Source organism: Lethenteron reissneri, chromosome 23 (assembly GCF_015708825.2).
Source record: "Lethenteron reissneri isolate LAM-NWPU_2019-01 chromosome 23, ASM1570882v1, whole genome shotgun sequence".
Taxonomy (NCBI): Eukaryota; Metazoa; Chordata; class Hyperoartia; order Petromyzontiformes; family Petromyzontidae; genus Lethenteron; species Lethenteron reissneri.
Window position 1 is genome coordinate 14,417,013 of NC_083801.1, and position 16,420 is coordinate 14,433,432.

At 40.9% G+C, this 16,420-nt stretch overlaps 1 protein-coding gene across 2 annotated transcripts in view; it reads right to left on the reverse strand.

Moving 5' to 3' along the window:
- The window catches only part of LOC133346052 (thrombospondin type-1 domain-containing protein 7A-like), a 234,534-nt gene that overhangs the window by 142,788 nt on the left and 75,326 nt on the right, over positions 1-16,420 (reverse strand). The gene's annotated exons all lie outside the window — the stretch shown is intronic.

The window sequence follows — 16,420 nt, forward strand, 5'->3', positions numbered from 1 at the left end:
ACGTCAGCTGTTGTCGTGCCCTTTAAAAATATGTGTAACATAAATCCAAGAGGCTAACGTGGTCTGTCATTCTTCGAGTCGGATTTGTTGACTTTTTTTTTCGAAAAATACTATTTAGCATCATTCTATACTCTTTGGTTTTGTCGGTAAAGTCACGTAGGTAAAACAATCAATAAAATAAATGAAAACAACTAAATTAAATCACGAGGTTTATTTTGCTGTGCCATTTTTCTACACCTGATGAAGGAAGCTTGTGTTGCCTCCGAAACGTTGTGATTTAATTTAGTTGTTTTCATTTATTTTATTTTATTGATTGTTTTACCTAAGTGACTTTACCGAAAAAAACCAAAGAGTATTAATCCTTGCAGTCACGAAGGCTTCAAATCTAGATTCATTCTATAATTCAGCTATTTGAATTCTGTGGAGGTACGCATCCATTGTTCACAAAGATCATTGGAAAATGTAGATGCTTGACCAACCATGTGAGCAGGCTGCGTTCAGGAAAGGCTTCTCTACGACCAACCATATACACATCACTAGAGGAGTGGTGGCAGGTGGTCGAGACTAACGACAGAATGGTAGACACATGCACAAACATCCACCGTGGAAATGGAGCAATAAAATGAGCTTATTTAAAAGCAACCTGATGGATTGCGATATTGCAGGACTGTGGGCAATTGCAGTGACTTCGGGAGGCCTATAGGAGGTAGATCATGGTTGATGATGAAGTTGTTGATGATGATGATGTTTTTGAAGATAATGATGATGAAGCCAACAACAAATCTGTCCAATGCATTGGGGAGAGGAGTTCCCAAGAACCAGCAGGTCTTGGAAGACCAATGCTGGAAGACCTATGGTAATAAAGGCTTGTACAGCTGGCACTCTTTGTTGCATGGCAGAAGGAGAGCTTAGGTCACTGTATGGCCTAGAGTTGACGCCAAATTATTTAGAAGAGATGAGCTGCAATGCACAGTGGCGGCGCAAAACTGTGCAAAGGATATCGGTGCACAATTACTTCCCATCGAGAGAAACGTGCCACTGCATTTCTCTGGCACATCGAAATGCCCCCACCCTCCCAATTTATTTTTGTTACAAAATTGCTTTTACCACTGAGATAAATGATCATGAATGGGTTAATGGATGTATTTTAGCTTCATAGGAAAGGTGACTTAAGAAATGCAGTGTGTTAACTTTGTGATATATTATATTCTGCAATATATTACACATTCCCAAATTTATATATATATTTTTCCTTTAATAATGAAATGCTTGTCCAAAGCTTTGGATTTTCAACTTGTGGCATGAAAGCTGCCACTGTGAAGGGTTATCTCGTGCCCGCGTGGCCAGTCCTTTCACTCACCATTTCTTCCCCAATCGTTTTTTTTGGAGGAATTTCCAATTTTCTTATGAACAATTAATGGAATAGGTATAGTTGTACCCCAAATTATGTTTCCAGTTTCATTTTTGTGAGCTTGACTGCAGCTGCTATTTGTCATACCTCACATGCTTCGGGGCTTCACTAAAAGTTTCAAGAATGCTGATGGATGCGTGGATGCCAACTTTTTTTCCCCCTTTAGCTCTCGAGTGCATTTGCCCCAGAATTATGTTCATTGGACAATATTTTTACGATTTCAATCATCGGCATTTTTGGCACGTCTCAGTTTTGTAATTCTCCGAGCAAAGTCGAATCCCCATTTGGAAACCACCAAAGGTGACAACATCCATGAAACGGTTGCACATTTCACCAAATGCATTTCATATAAATCTTTGGAAAATTTGAAAAACCTTTCAAATGTCGCAAAGACCCCAGGGTACTAAAATACATTTGCAAGCAACAGAGACCACATGAGCACAAGCACAGATGTGGTCTTAACTATTAAACCCCAGGGCTCAATGTTGAAACCACGATCTCGGCCCTCAAAGCCACACTCATCTCGTCTGTAATTCATTCCGAGCCTTGAACAGCATACATAGCTTCACCGTACCTCCTCCTTCATCTCCTGCTCAGAGCAATAATGCTCGGGTAGGCAGTGGTCCATCAGAGGCAGAAAATAATGGATCTTCATGAACCACAGGTTAATTAACTCTTTTAATATTAAATTGACTCCGTGAACATTAATAACAAGCTTGCGCACTACTCCATGCATCTGTAAATCTGCAAATGGGGCTAAATAAATACTCGTGTGTGCATTATGAGGGGTTTTGTTGACGTTTCTGTAATTTGTGCATTCGTGTGTAATCACAATACCCACGGAACCTTTTTATCTGCAACTTTAAGAAAACAAAAATCAGGACGCATGTGGAATTCAATATATGATATTGGGACGCAAGTATTTCTCATGGACAGAGTAAATATAATACGGTACTGTACTGTAAATTACAATGATTAAAATCATTCATTAATTTCATTAACTATATCACTACACAAGTTTGCTTTGAAATACGTACATTAGAGGAATATTTATCAACGTAAACATTACAAATATCTGATTACAATTCAGAATTATCATCATCAGCCATCGTCAATCCACTGGATGAAGGGCTCACCCAAGCTCCCATCATTTCTCACGATCCTGCACATCAACCGATTTTATTATCATTGCTATTATTATTATTATTTAGCATTAAGCTCGTATGTATAGTCACACTACAAGGAAGATGTCACATTAAAATATGAGATAAATGCCATATGGCATACACGAAGCTTTAGTGCTCATATTCAACTGAGAATGGGCATGAAGGGAAGGCAAACATGAAGATGTACAGAGACGATCACCACGCAAGAGAAAGACGAATAAAAGCTGAGCAGAGATGGTCTCTGCAGAATGCTCAATAGAGAGGATGATTATGATGACGACGACGACGAATGGATGACGTTAAAACAAAGGCTGTGGAGACAATACGAGTCCGTGAAGAGACAGATTTCAAGAACACGCAGCCCCTCTAGTTTTTTTGCATTGTCACAATGACCTCCAATGGAGTGCTGGGCAAACACTCACCCACCCAATGTCATCGGCAATGACTGTTTAAACATGGCCATGGATGTTTGTCCATCGGTCTTGATTGATTGCCACGGGTTTTTTCCACCCCCTTGGCAGGAGAACATAATAGACGTCGTGGGATTTTAATACAATGTCACATATCAGACGGTAAAGGCGAGAGGGCAGTGCATGCGTGTACTGAGCAACAACAACAAAAAACCATCATACGTGCAGCCTATCAAGATTGATCCAAGGGACCAGCAATGCCCCTTCTCCATCCACCCTCGTTCCTTCCGTGCCTCTGATTTTTGACTCAACAGCGCATGCCATCTCATTCCCTTGCACCCTCTGCACACGAAACCGCCGAGCACACAGTACTGCCACCACCACCATCATCATCACCACACGCTAAGCAGTGGTCTTCGGGCTAGCAAAGTATTGGCCATATGTCCATTATTAGGAATCGTTAACCCACTGCAATTGATGTACTCCGCAGTGCCATGATTAATCACCATCTGGGAACCCGGACAGGCACGCGAGCAGTAATCCCGGCTGCCTTTCTTTGCTAATAAGCCAAGTGAGTTATCAAGCAGGCACTGGTCATACTGCAGTGCCTCTCCAACACTCAGTTGCAGGATCTTTGCTATTATCCATTCCATATCCCAGAGTTAGATTTAAGCACTTAGAGAATTGTAAATACTTTATGCGAGCTATTTTTGTTCGTATTTCTTTTTGCATTTTCATTAACTACACTGAACAGAACCGTAGTTTGCTTGCCCACACCTGCAAAGGGGTTAGATATGTTATCCAGCTGTGATCTGCAGAGTTGGGGGGAATACAGAAAATTATAGAAGGGGGAAGCAGGATAGGAGGCGATAGCAAATGGGAGGAAATAGGGGGGTTGATAAAAGCTGCGTTATATAAATAAAATTAATGAATGATTGATTTTGACCATCCGAGGCAGAGCCCACAGGCAAATAAGCATGAATAAATGCACATTTTTATTTTGAAAAACAAAGCAAAAAATATTGTAAGTGCAGCAAGCTATTTGCTCAAAAAAAGAATTTTGCTTTTTGATGTAGCACTTAAATATTGTACAGCAATGAAAATACTTCTCTCTTACTGTGTTTCCCTGGTGATGGCAAACGCTCAGCCACACTGCGATTGTAATAGTTATGGCCAGGATGGTCACGTAAATTGTGATAACAAAGAGCAGAATTATGGCTGCGATAGACTCTTGATGAACACCGTGAACTTGGGTCATTTTGGCCAAATGTGCAAAGGAGAAACCCCTATCTATTCTACTCGCCTTACATTAATACAATACACTATTGGAGGTCAAGTTTTTTATTTGATTTACCATTCCAAACTCGTAATTTTAATTTTAAACATTTATACAGGGAAAACCGAATAAAAAATATATACACAACTTATATTGAAAATAATTCCTTAATTGCTTTATTAAATATCCTTATATGAGATGGTTTAATTATGCGGAACACTGCGTATTTACATTGAAACGCTGATCGTGTTATTTTATATATTTTACAAAGAGCAGAACCCTAATTAGAACTAAACAACAGAGCAGACAAACCTTCCCGAGTGGAACAGTCGGTGGCGAGGTCTGCTAGGAAGCTGGCGAGGCAAGGGAGAACTGGTGCTGGTAATCATTTATAAGCCTTACAGAAGGATTGCATTCACTTTCTGTGGTCTATACAAGCTGCATTGTCACGACAAGACTAAACTTTAAAGTGCGTGCTCCGGTGATTTCGTATTGGACATGGGCTCCTCTGTAACACAATGGCTCTATCTATTGTCCTTGCGTGAATATGATGTTCGGCTCGTGGGTTTTTTTCCAGCAGCCTATTTATTTATTCTGGTAAACTTGCCCCTCTGGTAATGTCACATGAGAAAATGAAAAAAATATTTTATTAAATATTCTCTGCCTCCTTTGGCTGACATTGTAATCCTTGCAAGAGACATTTAAACACAATAATTGTTTTAAATAGCCCCACAATTTTCATCCCTTCGTCAATCCACTCTTGGATGAAAGCCTCCCTTGCTCCGAGTCGGACTGTTTGATCGCACTTCACCAGGTTGGCGAGGGCATGTTGATGAAAGTGGTGGTGGCACAAGGCTGGATATTTATGTTTTTATTTTATTTTCATCAGGTAAGGCCCACTGAGCGAAATAGCTCTCTTTCAGAAGCGACCTGGCCACATGTGATAGCTTAACGAAGTGGCTTTTTACGTGGAACTTTATAGCAACCAAATATTCTAAACGCACGTTTATAATAAGTGGAGGGAAAAAAACCGGAGGACCCAGAGAAAAATCCACGTTGCCACGGGGAAAACATTCAAACTCCAAATATACAGGTCCCTGGGATCGAACCCACGAACTCCAGTAGACCAGGCGAGGCAGCTAACATCTTTTCACCGCGGCACCCCATTTACATACTATTTACATTAAAAGGCAGTGGAATTTGAGCACAAAAGCCTACCCTTAAGAAGAGCGGGTGTCAGCGTTTTCAGGCAAGCTGAACTACACGTGAATGCTCGGTTTACGGAAGAGCACCACCCCACAACGCGACGCTCGGCGAATACGATCCAGAGACCGCGCTGACAATCAACCGCAAAAACCGCCCCTCCAGGGCCCCTGATCATCGTTGTGGTCACGGTTGTGCTTTATAAACAATTATTTTAAAGGTTCCTTGCATTCCCACCCTTGTCACAACGTTGCCATCCGGAGCAAACCTTCATTCCCTTTGACAGGGCGGTGTGTGGTAAAGTCCCTAGGGTAGGCTTATGAAGCTTAAGCAATAAAACCGTTGCTCACATCGTGAAAACAAATGAAAGCCACTAAAAACCCGAAGCGCTTACGTGACTAATGCAGGATGTCTTGCCTGAAAAGAGAAACTGTGGCTATTCATTACAATGGCAGTGGCTATTTGTATTGCTGAAATATTTAATTATGCTTTACGTGTGTGTGTGTGCGTCACAGAACAATCATATGAAAGGTTGTTTGCCGTCTGAAATTTAATTGGCGCTGGATTTGGATGCAAAAAGGAATAATGCCTCCCGCTATGCCTTACACTGCAGTTTGTATGCAGCTCTTCTCATTGAACTGTACATTCATTGAGCCATTTAGATACCCAAACGCATCAATCACATTCAGCATACCACATTTAAATCCGTTCTCAGGCAGGAATGCACCGCAACATTTGTCACGACACCAAGGACGGAGGAGGCGTAGGCAAGGCGATTTTACAACGAATGCCCCCGTCGGATCCGTCTCTGGAATGGTTACAATTACGTAGAGGTGTTTTGTTTGTGCCTCTGTGTTTCTGTTAAAATTTGACATTCAAGTAGGCCACTTTGTTCAGTCTTCACCTTCAAAAGGCTGATAATAAGAATCTATCGTCACAGGCACGTTGTCTCGTTACACCTGCGCAACAATTCCGAGTTAGACATCTTTATTTTACCGTCCCACTGGACTACACAGAGACGAATCGAACCAGTGAGGGTATATCCCATTAATCCGTGACTATCTCGATCCAACTCTCCACAGCTCCCATGCCCTCTCTCTGCCAGCTGGATCTATTGGCACTCTTAATCACATCTGTTGCCGGCCCTGGCGAGATAATTCACCGAAAAATGGAAGCATTTAATTTGTGCAATGCATATTTGTCGTTCGAGTCACTGAACCGTGGTGTAATTATTATATTAATATTTATTGGCACACATTTGAACGTGCAACATTTGCAGCTGTCAAAAAGGTTTTAGTGGGTGATTCCTGAAGAATACTAACCAGAGTAACATCCAGCCATCGCATTTGCATTTGGGCGAGCACTGCCATACACTGGCATGTCTGGCAGAGGAGCAAACATTGTGGACAATAGATTGTCTGATGGGAGGATAGCAATGTTGGTGAAGTCGTAGTTTGTTATCATTTCTCAGCAACTCCGAAATGGGAAGCGGAGTCTAATTAAGCATCTGAAGCTCACGGAATAGCACAACCTTGGCAGAGATGATGCGATGCCAAGGACATGCCAAAGACTCTGGAAACTCAGCTTGCATGTCAGTGCACACCACGGCAACTGTGGATGAGTTTATGTTGACGCACGTATTCTATATATATGCATAATAAATGCGTCGCTCTGACGTTACACAAAGGAAAGCAGCAAAAAAAAACCGGCAAGATTTCATTATGAAAAGCTTGCACGCGAAAGCAATTACAGCCTCTGCGTTTTAAAATGCTCAGAAATGTTCCACGTGAAATATTCTGGGACATTTGTGGTCCCATCCATTGTCACGGACGGGGGGGGCGGGGGGGGGGCTGTTTACAACTCTGCATTCCCTGCCTTCTATTTACGCAAAAAAAAACCCAACTGACCTGCAACACAAGATTCAACCTCTTTGCTTCTAAAGAGACAACTTTTCGATCGGTCTCTTGTGAGCGTTCGAGGTCTCATCTAGAGGGATTTGTGTTGTGCAGATAAGGAATCCAGCGATATAATGGAATCCTCTAGCGACGCGCCAGCTTCTGATATGCCTCCGAGCCAACGCCATTACATGTCACCGTTAAAATGATGAAGGGCTGGCTATTTCTACATTACAGATGCCACGCTGCGCTCAAATTACGCTCGAGCGACAAATGTTCGAGAAATGTTCAAGTAGAAACAAAATTAAATTAAAACATGCAAAAGTCTGTCGCAACCAAAGCATTCATTTTTTTTTTGCTTGATTATTATAGGCAGTTAGCGAAACGCACTTCGCTTTCCAGCAGCAAATTAAACAAACAGTTGGTGTAGCTTAAAGCAACCAGACATTTCATTTAAACATCTGAAAAATGAATATTAAAAAAGAGTCAATCTGAAGATTGAAAACTGAATTTACATGCAATCGTTGCCGTGCATTTACTCCAGCCACAAATAGTGGTTGCCATTAGTTTCCCCTGCGTCACAACACGTGTCGAATTGCGACACTGTTCGCAACGCCTCCAAGTAACAAACACGTGAATGCTATCTATCGATCGACTGATGGCTGCCTGTTATTGAAGAAGCCGATAGATACCACTCCAAAAAACTGCAAATGGGCCCCAAACAAACCAACGCTTTGTTTCCTTATCGACTTGCAAATTACCTGCGGCTGGGTTTACCACGGTCGTGAGGATTCCGATGCCATGAGGGCGCACGACACTAAGATGCTGGGGTTTGTCTCCCTTGCTCGACGCACACACACACACAAGAGAAATCTCACAAAGCCAGCCATGAGAGGAAATCAGATAAATCGTGTGGTCGATGCAGGGAATTATACACAGCACTAATCAAAACAGGACACAAGCATGGAAAGGCTAATGTTGTGGTGTTTATCTCCAGATCAAAATCAATAGTTTGTGCCTAAGTGTACACACTAACTAAATCACCATCGCAGCCTTTTCTTTTTTGTGATGAATGTGGCTTTTAACGTGGTTTCTTTATTAATACAATAGTTGCAGTACGCACCTGTCATTTGTTTATGTTTGCATTAATTTCTATCTGCTTTTGTTTTTCTCATGTCTAATCAAGATATTGGTTACATGGTCACGTTTTTAGAGAACTCACAAATGAGTTTGAGTCAGTATTTAGAAAGTTTCAGCTAAGGACAAATTTGTGTTTTGTATTGCAGCTCATGCTTTTTCCCAGTTAACGACGGAGGATTTGACATGGAAAAGAAAACCTAGATTCTCCAATGCATCCTTAGCCAGATGACTAACCCTAATTTGGCAAGTCATCAAACAAAGAAGGTCACTGCATCACACGCTATCAGATGCGCTTCTGCGGCCACGTGGGATGCTCTTCCTTCCGATATTAGGAAGCAACTGGAGATACGCACTGTTAAATCTAGACTGAAAACTCATTTCTTTAGAGCCGCTTTGTTACATTTTTCGTCCTTTCCCCGCACCTCCGATAAGTGCGGTTGGCTATGTACAGTGTGAAAGAAGTTCAACATGTATACATATCAGAAGCTTGCAGCGCCAATCAGATTTTTTAAAGGATCTCATTATTACATATAGGAACGGTGGAATTGCAAGCCCCATGTGATGTTATCATTAACCGATTATTGTCATTTTTACCTGACCAGGTTTTCGTCATCACAATTAAGAACTGTACAGGCAGTTCCCAGGTTATGGAAGGGTTAGGTTCCCGAAAACGATCAGTCGCCCGATTTTTCTGAACTAAATAATTTTCCCCGAAAATCAAGATTATAATCAAGATAAAATCCGATAGTCGGAAATAGTGGTGCCTCCCTTACCCGACTGTTAGTTCGCTTTCTCTCAGTACCGTATCGCGCTGTCATCCGTGTTCTATCGCTGCGTGTATCGTATCGCTGTTGATACGCTCTGCACTTCCTACGATGAATGCCACGAAACATGTTAGTATTAATTGTGAACAGAAAGCGGTCGCTTCCAAATGTTCATTTAGCGTTCACGAGGCTAGGCCGAGGCTTCTTCGATCGCTATTGGCCGAGACCATTAGCAATTGAAGTGTAATTGTGCTAAATAAAGTGCGTACGGTAAATAACTAACTCGTGAAAGAAATCTTCTTGGTTCTTTCGGTAAAGTCACGTAGAATGGAAATAATAAAATAATATAAATAAAACATAATAAAATAATTCTCACGACGTTTCGGCCACAACGCAAGCAGCCGTCCTCAGAATGACTCTGTCTTCTCGACAGACCTATTCTTCACCTGACAGACCTATTCTTCACCTGAGGACGGCTGCTTGCGTTGTGGCCGAAACGTCGTGAGAATTATTTTATTATGTTTTATTTTTATTATTTTATTATTTCCATTCTACGTGACTTTACCGAAAGAACCAAGAAGATGAATCCCTGCAGTCACGAAAGCTTTAAATCGAAATCGTGAAAGAAACTTCTAAAAATGAAAGAAAAGATTGACGTGACGCTACAAAGAAATTCCATTTGCCTTCATCCGAGTGAAGCCCGGGATCGGCGTTTTGGTGGAGCGGGGCCGCCTTACACCTCGCTCCGTGGTATTCATCTGCGAACTCGCCGCAACTTCACTGCGAGTGTGCCCACGTAACCAAATGGAAAAACATGTCCGCAAATTGACGGTGTTTTTTTTTTTTTTACACATTATTAATGGGAGCATTCCCGGAAAGTCGGATTTCCGTAAGTCGGGACATCCCGCAACCCAGCGACTTATTGTATTATTGGATTCAAGTCAGTTGATGATTTGTTGGGAAATGTCTGCGTGTTGGGCCGCTAAGTGTCTCATACTTTCAGCCTTTGATTTAAATGAGAACGATGCCTGAATTGTTCTCTCATCTGCAAATCAAGTGGACTGCAGCGTGAGTAAAAGCTAATAAGCCCTTAGTGAAGAGAAGAAATAATGTTGGAGAGAAAACAGATCCTAACGGAACACCAGAGTTAAATGGTGAAGATATCAGATGGGCTACCATCAACTCCCGTATATATATTGACATATCAATTAGGAAAATAGACATACAAGCGTTGGTGCCAACAGTCTTTGCCGATGCCTTCCGCACTCTGCCAGATCCCACAGATTCGTAGTCGTGGAAGTACATCAGCTCTCCGATCTTACATTTACACGCAAATTCCATGTCTAGGCCCGCCCACTTACCCTTGGGCTACACCCATCTCAAACTGACATAACATCCGGCCTCAGCAGCTCTCCCACTATATTTTTCACCCGATGACGATTGCTTGTGTTGCGATCGAAACGTCGTGATATTTTTATTTAAAAATTATTTTTCTATCTATGTGGCTTTACCGAAAGACCCAAAGAATATGTTTATCTATATATATTAGCCATGAACTTCTAAACTACAAATATACTTGGATTACCGTTTTTTTAATATATTTCCTGTATACACACATTCCTTTTGTCTGCACACTTGAAATGCATTAGGTTGAATTTAGTTGGCGGGGGGTCACAAAAACACTTGCTGTTGCTAATGGCACATTGATGTAGCTTTAAATAACAATAACGACAAAACAACAACTGCAGAGCACACTTGTAAGTGGAATCCGTCGCGTTGAGCTGGCATTGTGGTTTTCGCACGTTGCGATGCTAATCGGAGTTTTACTAAGTTCTTCTAAGAGCGACGCTACTTTAATGGCACATTTGGCATCCGTGCCGATGAACGCAACTATTGTTGTGCTACATCAAAGAGTTATTGTCACTGCTCTTCCTACTTTACCCGACAACAGTGTGCCCATCGTGTTGAACAAAATTAGCTTTGCATCAACAAACAGGTTCAATAAAGGAGCGTTGAACAAATGTATTTCGCTGCTGACCATATTTGCACGTCGCAGTACATTTGTGCGTGCTTCAGTCAATGGATATTCAGATTGCAGCATACGCTGTTGACCTTTCTTGGATCTCCTTGTCAGCTGACCCTGTTGGCTTGCTCACATTTTCCAAGCACATTTCTCAGAAGCAGTTCCACTGGCACCACCATAGAGACCGCCATAATTAAATTAGTGTTTTTGTTTTATTAAATCCATCAGTTTTAGTAGTCTTGACCTTGGCCATCCCTTACCGGGCTAATGCCGGAGACAAAATGAGCAAGACTGTAAAAGCTTTTAGAGTAAAAGAGGTTCAACTTTCAGGTGCAATCAAGAACTTTCGTTTGTGTCACATTATGTTCTTTATGAAAGCCATTTTCCTCGAGGACACTTTGAGATTTATGTGCTTGCATTATTATATTACGGAGAGAGAGAAAAAACACACGCAAACAGCAATTTTACAGGGCGACTTCAAAAGCACGTATGCATTAATTAAGATGAATAGATTCAAATTAGGCTCCAATTGATTGATTACAGAGCACCCAGCCTGATGACATGGTAACTTGTGTATAGTGCAACTCTCAGACATGAATGCAAATCTAGTTGCTTTTTATTTATTAATTTGCAAGCCTTTTGTGCCGCACAGTATACCGCCTAATCGGCACACGGTGCGCAGTAAAATGCCCAAGGTAAAGAAAGATACCTGCAGCTTCCACGCACGCATTGCAGTTGTAGTGGTGTTAATGCAAAGAAATGTGAATTGCCACCATGGAAAAGCATTAAATGTTCTGGGATTCATGCAAATGTATTTCTATAGAGAAAGAAGAAGAAAAACTAATTGGCTTAAGTCGCAGTGAGTAGATCATTAAATTATCATAAGAGAAGTCTTTTCATAGTTCAAAATGTATTTTCACAGAGTGTAATTATTGAGAATACAGCTATTGCAATTACTTGTTTCTTTCTCCAGTGTCAAACCGCCGATTATTATCCCTTATGCTGCAAAGCTTTACACACTCGCTTAGAACTTGTCCAACCTTATTAAGCAGACGCAGCAGCTGTCATTTGAGATACATAAGGTGTGTGAAAAATAAAACGCTTACAAATCATATGTCTACACGAAGCATGATGTATTGATCACGCACTTGATTCGCGTGTGCCTCAATACATGTTGATGGCCCTAGCAGTGTCGTTAAGACCACCACAGGGCTTTGCATTGCAAAAAAGAAACGGGAGAAGAAAACCACGTGACAGTACAAGCACTATCAGCCAGTGCCCTTCGGAACATCTACAGCTCTTCTTAGAAACACATTTTTTACAAAACGCTTTGTTTATAAAGTACAATTTCCCCATGCACTCCGTTCAGCCTAATACTGTACGAACACAGTGGCACGCACGATCCAAAGAAACAGCTCTCCTTCTGAACGTTGACTGCCAGGCAAACTAAGGCTTCATTTGCACGCCCTTCACATGCGGGTGTTGAGTGCAGGCTTCGCGGCTTAGCACTTTGCTGGTTTTGCATGCATCCAATATGTCTTTGATTGAGGCATAGTGTGGCGATATTGTTGCTGCTGCTGCAACTCGTGCAGCAAAATACGGAACATCTCAGGCCTCAGGGCCATTGGCAGCGGTTCGCTGTGTGACATCAACGGCTCGACGTGCAACATTTGCCCCCAATGCTGCCGATCCACACACACACACGCATCACATCCCGACATTGGTCACGTGCCCTTGGTGTATTTTTCCATTCTCGCATGCACACTGATTGGAAGTAGATGGTATCCCTGGTGGGATTTGGTAAATTCAATACTCAAAACATCCTCATGGTACAGGCAACATGCTGCAGGGTGTTACATATTGATCCAATGTGCCCATTTAAAGTGTAAGAATAAGGGTGCCGTGGCGTGATAGGAGGAGTTGTGAGTCGAGCATATTAAAGTACCACTGTAAAAATTGATGTCTACTCCTAGCACTAATACGTTTCTTTGGGAGCATGGCTAACATTGTTTGCCGGGTCTTTCTGTGCCAATTTAAACCGAGCACACTCATTCAGCACATTTTTAAACGTGCGTGTCTTACGTAAATCTGAATAATTTCAATGCATGTGTGCATCCAGCTCACAATTTTGCAGTAAGTTTAATACATTACTGTGTATGAGCACGTTCAATGCTTGTTTCATTCAATGCGTCATCCAAGCAATGTTCAAAGTATCAGATTTGTAACCTTATATGTTTTAGATCTAGCAGTTGAACGTAATAATGTTTGTATTTCCTTCAGGTTGAAAGAGTGTTGCTTATTTGCATCTAAACCCTATCTTATCGTGTAGCAGCTGTTGCTGGTGGCTAATTTGACCGAGACAATTGTCCAGTCCCGGCCCTCTCCTCCCCCCGTTTTGTGGCAATATCTGCACGTCTCGACTCGCTATTAAAGATCACCGAGCGCTGGTACGGCAGGTCGTCCGTAATGACATAGATTTACACTCCACCCTGTCATATTCCAAAATAAAATGTCTGTTTTCATTTTGATAGCAAAAGTGACACTTACCATATCATCTGGTAAAATCGGAAGTGTTTTGCTTCAAACACCGATTTCCATACTGAGCCCAAGAAGATAAAAAACTTGTTTAGAGTTTACGTTGTCAAACAATTCTGCTGGTTAACATAAGCCCGGAAGGCCGTTAGGGAAATAGGCTAAAAAAATGTAATGCTTCTGCAGAGATGAGGATCGCAAAGTGGTTTATTTAATTTAAACTCAGTCCAGTATATGTTTATGTAAAAATAATAGTCACGTGTGTGATATAGCAGCTGCCAGCTATAAAAAATGTTTTTTTATTATAGTTACATCGCATTTCTGTCTGCATGAATTTGCAGATAGATATTATTTTATTGTCCTTTTCCCGCACCTCTGGTTATCACGGTTGGCTACATACGGTGCGAAAACGGTTCAACATACATACAAATGTTAATCGCTGAAACTGCTCTTTATTTGTATTTTATGCAAACGTTCTTCACATCATTGATATTAAAACAAAAGAATATTACTCTGGCAATTATTTATTTAAAGTGTTTGTTTAAATATTGGATGATTCTTGGCATCCTATCCGCATCAGTGGATTTGGTACTGAAAGTATGGTCCATCTCAGGAGACCCGATTTTCTGTGCTGCTTTTTTATTAGCCGATTAAATACACTGGTCAACACACTTTTTCTGGCATAAGGTATTCCAACGGTTTTAAGGTAATTTTGGGGTGCTGATTCCAAATCTGGCATGAGTTTTTGTCTATCACATCAGGTTTTTGAGATATAAATATTGCATTTTCAATAAAAACTGCAGAAGAAAAATATTAAATAAATGTGCATATCTACATAAAATTATATTATAAACACACTATCCTAAAAATACAGCACCATATTTTAACACTAAAGCAGTCACTGACTCGCAACAACTTGCAATCATAAGTGACAGAGTTAATTTCGGGTAAAATCAATGAAAATGGGGTATGCCGATAGCATAAAAATGAGATGTGACAGAGCAAATCTGAGATCAGATTTGGAATCAGCACCCTGAAATTAGTCTTAAACAGCTGCAAAGGTCCAGGCAATAAAAAATGTTTTTTTTTGTTGACCAGTGATATCCTTCGACACGATGCACTTATGCAAGCCTTCATATATTACGCGATTCCTAAATTAATTGTTCAAAATAAATTAGTGATGCATATAGACACAGAGGAGAACCTACCAAAATGGAAACTATACAATGCCAAAAGTTTGATTGTGCATTGACAGAGCTATCCTGGGAGAAAAGAGATGCGTGTGAAAATAAATGCATTAACTAATTAAACAACTCAATTAATTCGCCAATGAATACTTTAACAAATATAATTCAAACACGATTCATCAATTAATTAATGTAATGTAATTACTACATTAATCACTCATGTGGAATAAAAGGTATAAACTAAAATAACATGTCTCTGAGACCGCATTTTAATGTTTCCAATGCAATCTTTTAAACGTACAAACAAAAGCTACATTATTATAATTCCATAGGACAAATGCCAACAGCACAAGCCATAGCCACAAACCGAAAAATCTTGCTTTTGACCAAATCATATTCATAAAAACCGATTGTTATGACTATCTACACTGACATCAAAGGCCTGGGTTTGAAAGCTCTCGTAAAAAAACGTCCTTTTACCATGATATTATAAAAAATGACAGCATGCTAATGTTGTCAAATAATCTAAAAACTGGCGGTCATTCCCTCGGGTTTCTCCACATTCATGTACCTTCCATCCTCGTCGCATATTTTTACGACAAGGAACGAGTGAGCACACTTTCATTTTCCACGGTAAAAGGAGAAAAGGTTGCACCTGTTAAGAGTGTATTTGCACATTTGTCACGCACTCCCCCACGGCCTCTGTGGCAGGCCTGTACGGAATATAAACAGCAGCGAATAAAGCAAACAGCACAATTTCTAACAGTGATTGAGGCTCCTTGAAATCTTCTCCCGAGGCTCGCATGCGGATCGTTGTGGACTTTTTGAAAGTCCAGTGGTTGTTGTGAAATCTGACCGTGCTTAACCCCAAGTTAACCTACGAATATAACTCCACTCCCGGCATCGATGTGGTAGCATTTCAGTGGGCTTGTACACGTGGCTTTGCACACCACAACTGCAGCCTCTGCTGCTTACACACAAAGGTTGATCTGGAAGACAAATGTCACGGAAATTCTCGTGCGCACTTACGATCACAGCAGCCCCCTGACAAAGCCAAATGCTTCAATCAAGGGTGGCTTAAGTTTCTGGACATCTTCCGTAGCTTTTGAATACATTGAATGCCTGTTTATTTGTTTACACTTATGTAACATGCAAAAAAATAACCTTCGATTTAAAGCTTTCGTGACTGCAGGGATTCATCTTACTATAAATACGGTGTAGACCCGTGTGATGTAAGAGAATAAAGTTTAGCTGGAAGCATATTATATTTTTTGCGACATAGAATTGTAATGTATTACTTACTGTTAGTAGCTCAGCTTATTGGAGAGTATATTTAGTATACTGATGATACTATGTAGTTTATACTTTAGTTGTTTACGTGGTGGTTTAGTTACTGCAGCTACATACTATTAA